This window comes from Aulonocara sp. 'chitande type north' Nkhata Bay, linkage group LG7 (genome assembly GCF_057382095.1).
Source record: "Aulonocara sp. 'chitande type north' Nkhata Bay isolate Kocher_YH1m ecotype deep benthic linkage group LG7, A_spYH_male_GT1.1, whole genome shotgun sequence".
Taxonomy (NCBI): domain Eukaryota; kingdom Metazoa; phylum Chordata; class Actinopteri; order Cichliformes; family Cichlidae; genus Aulonocara; species Aulonocara sp. 'chitande type north' Nkhata Bay.
Genome location: NC_141350.1, coordinates 55615463 through 55625216, shown reverse-complemented (window position 1 = coordinate 55625216; position 9754 = coordinate 55615463).

Genomic DNA, 9754 nt, shown 5'->3' with positions numbered 1-9754 from the left:
CATTACAGTAAAGTGAATTTGCTTATCAGTCTTTACTCAATAGAAATAAATTTCTGATATTGAATTATTTTATCGCAATCTTTTTAACAGAGCCATTTTAAAGCATTTATTTTCATATGTTCTGTTCGCACAATTAAATTTTTATCTGTAGTTTAACCTTGTGAGACAGAAAGAACTGAGTATTTTCATTGGAAAAAAATGTGTAAGAAAAGCAGTATTGGACTTTACAAGTGAAATCAGCTGTGGCTGAGCTTCTACAAGCCAATCCCTTCTTTTCATATTAAGTCTCTGAAAATCCAGGCAGTCGCTGGGCAACTCGGTGGTCTGGTCTGGGAAAGGGTTTGTAACATGTTGTTTTACTAGAGAGGATTTCAGCTGATGATTAAATGGGGCATACTAATTATTTCAGACTTGGAGAATCTGTGAGTCATTAAGAAGTGAGGAGTCAAGAACTAGAACCACGAGTCAGATAGGGCTGATCATGCAGTAATGTGATTAAATCACATCCTCTTTTGAGCTGAATATTCCTCGTGGGTCAGCAGCTCCAAGTGGGTAAAAAGGAAGGAAACAGCTGCTCCATCAGGTGCCACACACTTCTCTGGGGGCAGGAATATTTATTCTCAGCGAGGTGAAAGAAAGTATTAGATTTAAAAAGGCATGAGATTTTTAGCAGTTGGTTGTTTGGTAGCTCTGATTGTAGTTTTCTTCCTGTTACAACCAGTGGTTTAACTGTCACAAAGAAACTTTCTCCATACGGATGTGATTGTTGATCAGTTGCATTTCTTGCACAATAATTCGTTCAGAAGGCCGGACTATAGGCTTGGATCAGACTATGATCTGCCTTGCGTGCCCTCTGCTGGTGGTCTATGGTGTAGATAACAGATAAAATTCCCTCTCTTTATCTCTGTGTATGGGTGAGTGGATTTATCCCATACAGGTCCAACAGCTCGGACTATGTATAGTTGATATCTTGGAAAGGTTCTTCAGAGAAAATAAGAAAAAAGCATTAGAGTTTTTCACCAGTGAAAGCTTTCTTTTTCACATGACTGTTCATCATTCACTTTTTTCAGTTTTTTTCTGTCTAATATGAAATTACTCTTCTTATACTTGCTCTTCACATAGTTTCTCTTCATTGTTAGTATAATCGCCCAGCTCACTCTCACTGCCTGTGCACTCTGAACCTACACTTTTTTCAGAGTGTTGTTGTTGCTTGTTTAACCACAATAATGGTTAACTGCAACAGGTTTTGACATGTCTGAGTCATTATGTTTAAGGTATGACATTTGTACTGTAGTAAACTGTACTGTAGCTTTGGTGACTGTGACTGTGGCTCAGGAGGTTGAGCAGGCCATGTGCTAGTTGGAAAGTTGGTAGTTCAAACCTTGGCTGCTTCAGTCTGTATACCAATGTTTACTTGGAGAAGATACTGAACCATGAGTTGCTCCAGATTGGTGAGATGAAAAGCAGTTAATTGTTGGGGAAAAAACAAACAAACTGGTGCATGAGATGTTGTATAAAGCATATGAAGGGAAGGTGGGGTAAGTTCAAGTCCATAAAGGGCTTCCATGGTTTTTCAGATTGCTACATGCAGAAAATTAAGTTTGAGCTTTTGCAGTTTTAGGGCTTTGCATACTTTTTTAAATTACATATGTTAGGTTGTTTAAAGCACAAAGCTCTTTAAGACCAGAACTTTTCATGTACTTAGAAAATCACTTTTAAATGTCAGGTGACATCAAAGACTTATGTAAAGATACTGAAATTCATTGTTTACTTCCTGGAAGTCAGTGAGAGTTTTACCAGAAGCTGTGTGAAATCTGAATGGTGTTATTTATCAAGTCTGAAGTCTGGAGCAGTTAGTGGCCACCCTCTGCTACAGTCTGTTTCTAGTTTATGTGTCTAGTCAGAGTTCTGCCCTAACATCTGCAAGAATGGCCTCACGGGAGAGCTGAAGATCTATATGAAAACGCTCCACACTAAGTTGGCCTCCTTTGGTCAATTGGTTGTGCTTATAAGTTTAGCTGTTGCTCTACTTTTGCTATTCTCTTATTTATTCCCTCTGGCTCACAGCATTGTGTGTCTGGTCAAAGTTAGTTGGAGGGTGGCTGTTAAATGCTGTCCCATCAAAAATATTTAAATTATGGTGGGTAAAATAATTGAAACACATGCCATTATGTAGTAAAGCAGTAAATATACTGTCACAAGTGAAATAATCATAATTACTATAATTTGATGTTTATATAGCACCATTCAAATCCAGCTGTGCATTGCTTAATAGCAGTAAAACACAACTGTTTATTAGTAATAATGTTGAAGGGGCCTGCAAATGAACTCTTTATGATTTTAACTGTAACTTTAACTGGAGTTGTAAAGGATTTTTTAAAAATACAAAATTAGTATATCAAGGGTTTAAAGCATTAAAATACAACCTCATTGTTGAGCTGTTTATGAGTAAGTGTGTAAATGGACTTTTTGAAGAAGTTTATACTGAACTAAAGAAGCCAATTTCAATTGGAGGAAAGCACCTGTCTTTGCTAGGTGAGACCAGTAGAAGGCAGTGTGGTAGTTTGGTTAAGTAGGGTATATGTTCAACATCTCCTTATCAGCTCTGCCTATTTCCCCTATACTAAGGAAATACAGCACTATTGCACATATTGCACTATAAATAAGCCTTTTTTGTTTAATCTATAAATTAGATATGAAATAAAAAAAGAATACAGCGTGCATTAGAGGAAAGCAATGACGAAAGTGATTTAGTGCAGTAAATTGCTTGATCCAGATGCTGTATTTTCATAATAATTAGTGGTCTGTGCCCTCGGGCTCATTGTTTGATAATCCAACCAAAAGCCCGAGGTGGCATGACACACACATTCAGTCTTTCACACCTGCAGTCACTCATTAACGTACTTTGTCAAACCACAGTTACTAAGCCCTTTCCATAATTGATTTACAGAATCAAGCTTGACTCCTGTGAGAGGATACACTGAGCCACTGAACTGTGTGAAACCTCGCAGTGGAGACACTCTTTCACAGGTGCTGTAATAAGCATGGCAGTATCCCAGCCGTCGCGCTATTTCACGTGAGAAGCATGATTACTCATGTGAGATGGAGATGCCTATTTGCCTCCTGTTATTTACCACTTGCTGCCTACTGTTTTGCTGCTGACTAATTTACTAAGTTTAACTAAGTGTTGTTAAAGCTAAGAGAGTTTAAAGAAATGAATTAGCTACAAAAGAAGGAAAAAAATTCAAGCCAAGAATTTGATTGAATGTTTTTATATTAATGAAAGGAACAAAAGTTTGCAAAAATATTTTGATCAGTTATGACAGATGACATGTTTAAATCAAGGCCATCTTTTACTTGGTTTGTTTTAACCTACATGGGGACAGAGTTGGCATCTCTTCTTTAAATACGGAAAAGAGGCAAAGAAAGAGTGAGTTTGGATTGATTTTTTTGCTTGTGGAAGAAATAAAGCAACAAAAGATCAGAGGTTGTTCCTCAAAATCTTATTTTAGGCCCCACATACCATTTTAGTCCTGAACTGAACAGTTACATAGACCACATAAATGTAATGCTAACATTTATAAATATAAAGCATTTTACTCAAACCAGTAAGAAAAACAGTATCAAGATACAATGAAACATGTGGTTACAGACCATCTATAATGCTGAAAGTGACATAGTTCAGTTTGTTGGGTTTTTCTCTGTATGTATTATTGTAGGGTCTACCTTAAAATATAAAGCGCCTTGAGGTGACTGTTGTGATTTGGTACTGTATAAATAAATAAAATTGAACTGAATTGATGTCAAGGGAGTACTTGCGTCTCCCATAGAAGAATAATACATATATTGATCATTTTCTTGAATAAATGACAAAACATCTATGTACCGGTAACATTCCTTTTGGGGTTGTTAATGTCAATTGTGTGACTTTTATCAAAGATAAATGATAGGTTTGTAGCTTGAACCTATTCGCTGGAACGTTAAGGACAATTTGCTACGCAGCAAAAAGCAAGAGACAAGGCACCAAAGTTCTCTGGTTTACTCATGCATGAGGGAGACCTGCCTGGAGCTAAGTGTCGTCCCACCACTTGACCTCTGTCAGACTCTCAGCCAGGTTCCCCATAGCACTCCTTTTATTGTGGTTACATGAATATGCATAGGGTCATTAACATATAGCATCTTGCATACGTATACATGTGAACAAAGAATACTGTGTGTGTGTGTGTGTGTGTGTGTGTGTGTGTGTGTGTGTGTGTGGTACTGCTGATCAAAGGGTCATATAACATGAAAGCACAAAAGCAAACATCCTTGGTCAGGAAGAAGGTAGCCTCCCCCTCACCCTAGATGGTTCACCCTAGATAACATGGTGAAGTAGTCCAGCAGTTCATCTAAACAAAAAGCACTTAGACTAGAACAGACGTAGCTACGTTAATCCTACCATAAAACAATAAAACAAGGTACGACCTCTCTCATGCTCCTAGGATGTAGGTGTGCATTCCAGTGTGGAATACACACCAAGCCTTTGTAGCCTGCTAAAGATCACACATCCTATCACTACACAATTGATTATACACCTCTAAGCATATATGGTTAAATGTTTCCTAATACAAATGACAATAATAAAATCTAAACCCATCAATAATCAAATGTTGTCCAAAAGAAAAACATTTTCATTTGATAAACTTGTTTAATCAAATTTCATTGGTTATTTGATTTGATATGACTTAACATAAAGAGAAATATTTTTAGGTATCAATCTGCATGTTGTCTATTAAGGATGCAGCATGTCTGAGTAAAGCACTGAATACCGAGAACGAGGAACATAAACAGAGTACATTTTTTACACTATGCCAGCACATGTGGGTGTGTCCCCTCCTCATGCCATTCCTATTTTAAGGACAACAGAGCAGAACGGTAGCAAGCAGTGGCCTGAAATATAGCTCATTTGTCAGTGACACAGGAATGCTTTGACCTTCCCAAGGCAGGCAGGCTTTGCCAACTCAGCAGTTTCTCTTTCTAGTCGAATTATAATTGTCATCCGCATGAGTGAAAATGGCTCCCCACTTACACGGCAGAGAAATACTGCGCACATCAAACAGACAAGCCCATAAGAGTGCCAAACTGGGGGAGTGCAGGAGGTCTGGAAAAACAGGCCATAGTTTCTGTCGGTGCTGCAGAGAAACAAAAATAACAATCATTGATGAAAACTTCAATATCCAACACATAATAGTAAGTGGACGGGTTCCTATATTGCGCTTTCTTTCAAGTATTCACACTCTGATGGATGCACGGAGAACAACGTTGGGTTAGAGTTTTGCCCACTGACATCTGTCATGCAGCCTGGATCAACCCATCAATCTTCCAATTAGTAGGTGATCTGTTCTACCTCCTGAGCTACAGCCACCCTTAATAAAGACTAGGATCACCATTTATCTTCAAGTCTTAACTGTTCTAAACTGTGGATAGCAAAAGATGCAGATTGATCACTCAAGAAGAGTGATCATATCCTTTGGAGATGATAAGTAAAATTTTATTTATATTAAATGTCTGGCCTTTCAGAACATCCTTCATTTTTTATGACAGTGAGAATGGAGAATTCTCACTGAAAACTTTCTGACCAGGCAGTCTAATCACTAAAATGGTCTGTACTAAATTTGTACAGAAAAAAACGTTATAGCCTAACCATTTGTAAACGATACACTTCATACTTAAGCATAACAGACTTGCAATGGCTTAAAATTGTCAGTTAATATTTATTTCAAAGCCAAGGTATCCTTTCTCAAATTACCAGCAGCACCATTATTATCAGGCAAAACACATGATACTCACAATAAAAGGGATGTAACTTTGACAGCTGTTTGATTTGAACTATTTTAAATATTTTTTTAATTGTACCCAATTAAAAGAATCTTCAGCTCACGGAGAGTTGTATACAGACATATATGCTATACATTTTTCACAATCCATATATGTCAGCTTTATCCAGTGTCAGATGGCATGCTTGAGATGGAGTGCTGCAGAGGTTTAACAGTTATAGCAGTTATAAAAGCAAAGGAATTTTCTGACAACTGGTATGTAGACAATCTTTATAGCTTCAAAAACAAATAAACAAACAAAAAAACCCTGAACAAAACAAAACAAACAAACAAACCCCCCACAGAGACTATGGGGTCTACAGTAGAGCATCATATTCTATAAAATTGTGTGTAGGCTTAATTAAAAAGGGGGATGAAAAAAGGGTTTGTATTAGGAAAACAGCTGGTTAAACTTATATTTGGTCAACCAAATTATTTCTGTAGATCTACTGGTATTACAAAAAGACAGAAAGAAATTATCCAGTGAGCAGTGAGTGAGCTGGGAGACAGTGCCTTGTTGAGGCCAGAGGTCAGAGGAGAATGTACTAATAGGAAAGCAACGGTAACTCAAATAATAATAAATCCGAGCAATAGTAATAAGTGTGCCTTTTGGCATAGGCACACTTAATGACCATTTATTACAACCAAGGTATGCAGAAGAGCATATCTGAAGAAAACACTTTTCACTTTGAAGCAGATGGGCTACAGCAGATGAAGAACACATCAGTGCCACTCCTCGTAACTAACAAAAGGAGCCTGGCTCAAATGGGCTCACCAAAATTGGAGAATTAAAAAAAAAAGTTGCCTGATTTGATGGATCTTGGTTCCTGCTGCGACAGCCCCTTAGTACCAAATGAGCATAAACACCACAGCCAATCTGATCCTTACTTGCTTGCTGGACTTTATTTGCTAATGCTAGCTATGTTTCCATACAGAGTACCGATCATAACAATTTGCATGTCCAAACAACCACAAAAAACTGCTGGCCCCTCAGTTTTACTATCTCCAGCCTTTGTAAATGGGCCTTGTACATGCCTATTGAAATGACAGACAGTACAGATTTCAATGGCTCTGAGTCAAGCAGAGTCAAACCCACTTAGAGACAATAGCCAGCTGTAGCCACAAGATGACTTTAATGCCTATTTATTAAATAGCAAATGTTTCAAAACAAACCACATTTAAATAAAAGAAAGGCATTCATTTTTAATCCAGGATTGACCGTGCCTGTAAATAATTAGTTTATTGGCTTACATGTTAAACAGTAAAAAGCAGATGAATCTTTAAATAATTCAAAAAGGTAAAGCATGAGTGAGCTTGAAATTATTTATGAGTCTGGTTTAATGCACCACAGCAGGAGTACCTCTTACATAAGATGGATTGCTGTTGCAAACATGAGCTAGGTGTCCTTCTCTCATTTTGTATTCAAATAGAAGGCTAGGTCTTAGAAAAACAGTGTTTGTAGCACTTGTTGTCGCAGTGACAGAGGATGGGAGTATTATTAGTATTAATATATATTAATACATATATGAAGTGTTAATATAATAATATTCATATTATGACTGAGCTGTTGATTTTACAGATCTGTGCTGACTAACTGACAAAAAGAAAGTTGCCTGAAAATTCCACCCCACCCATATTCAGTCTGAATATCTGCTAAATCGTTTACATGAGTCTATACTGAAGATGCTTCTTAACCTTCAAAAGGCTGTTGATAGCTTATGAGAAAGAGGCATCTGAGGTGGAGCTGCTGAATATGAAGTCTGCCTTTAGAGATCTTTAGTTCAGTCAGAAAAAGGGAAAAAAAGAAGAGCAATAAAGAACCATATTATCTCAACACTGCAATTTTATATGGAGTATCTGAGTATTATTTAATAGTTTCTTACTCTGTGCTGTGTTTACCAAGTAGTCTAAAAATACTGTGATCTGCAGGCTGTTATTCAGTGCACAGAGAGATAGTTTCAGGTTTAAATAACATAAAAGACTGAGGCAAATAGCCCAAAGGGAACCAGTCGACAGCTTCACAACACTGTGCAAGATTGTTAACAGCATAGACATGAATCTGTAAATACAGTTATTGTTTGCACCATAGATGAAGAGTAATAGTAACAATCATACAGTGAGTATCCAAGGAATGTTTGAACCCAGCCTGGTAAAAACGCTTCATCTCCTCCATTTTAAAACACTTAAATTGGGTGACAAATCAAAGGAAAATCAGATTCCCAGACCCTAGTAGTTCTTCATTCAGTTTTTAGATTTAGTGACTGTGAATGCCTTGGCACATAGTGATGTGCAAAAAAATGTTTTTCTCAGGGTTATGTTCATCCAGTGATTCAATAGCTAATAGGACCATCTTAAGTAACTTCAAGCAATAATTTTAGAACTTTATCCATCTCTCACATTTTTGTGGAAGAATTTAGAATACTTTAGCATACAGAGGACTTTGTTGTTCATTCTGACTGCAAGATGTCCGGTGTGTAAAACAAGCTCAAATCACCACCCAAAGCGGTTGTGGTCTCATCTATCTCATACATTGGTCTCATATATCCAAAAGACATTATTCCTGAAGTCTTATGATTTGATCACATGCAACTTTGCACATGTAAAACCTTTTTCACAAGATTGTATGATTCACAACATTTTTGTGCTCATCAAATAATTCAAAGAAGTCCTGCTGAAGGAGGTATTGTCATCCTGGAGGAGATCACTCACATCACTATAGAAAGTTTTCATATATTAAAAGAGATGACTCAGGGGGAAAAAAAGATGTTAAAATGCTCTGTCAAGCTCATTTGGATGCTGATAAAGTTGCTGGAATGCTAATAGAACCAGCAATTTCAAATAGTGCTCACTTTGTAGTTATATAGAGCAAGACACTGACTTCTAACCAACACTACTCATCCACACACCTGTTTCATACGGTCTCCATTACATATAGCTCCCTCCCACGTCACTCTTAGTTCATCCAAACCAGCTATTTTCCCCACTTATTTTCTGATTACTTACTAGCAGCCTATGCCAGTAGTTGCAGGGTGATAGTAGACTCTGCAATAACTGGAACTGGTACAAGCTGGACAGGTCAACAGTCTATAGTCACAGAGCTAAAAAAAAAAAAAGAGATGTCCAATTTAAAATGACCAGTTAACCTAACAGGCAAAGGTTTGGACACAGACACAGAGAGAACATGCAAGCTCCACACAAAAAGGCCTCTGCCTTCTTGCTGCTTCTGTAGCATAGATTTTTTTCTATGACCCTCTCTAAACAGTTGGCAGTCGAAGCATTAGTCATGAAATATTGTGGGCAGCATTTGTTTGCTATTTAAATAGACTCTCTCTTCAAAAATCGGACTTGAATCCAGGACTAAATGGATAAAATGTTGATTTTTTTTTGTGTGAGGTCAGATATGAAATGGTTAGGTGGATAATGATTTGGAGCACTGCTGAAATTGTATGGCTGGTTGCAGCTGTCCTAACTTAAACTTTTTAGACTTTCCTACATTTAAAAGACCTCTTGGTTGTAATCCCCCCCCCCCACCACACACACACACCATCCAATCACCTGATAGTGTGCTCATTTGTGTGATTATGAAGCTAAAGGCGTGGATGATTATACTGGGACAGTAATGGCTGCAGTGGGTTCTGGAGAACATTATCTACACACTAAATACAGCAAGAGGAGTCCTAATGGCATTCCCCAACCCAGATGGAAACTAATAGGGCTACATTCTTAGCTTTTACAACTAATAGCAGTTTGTTAAGGGAGTCTATGTGTTCATGCATTTAACCTTTCAGCTGAAGAAAGTGCTGAAGTAAAGATATACAGTCACAGCCAGATTCAACACCCGAGGACTTCCCAGCTGTGAGTCATACAATGGTTTATTGATGTGTGAGGCATGCAGGAGT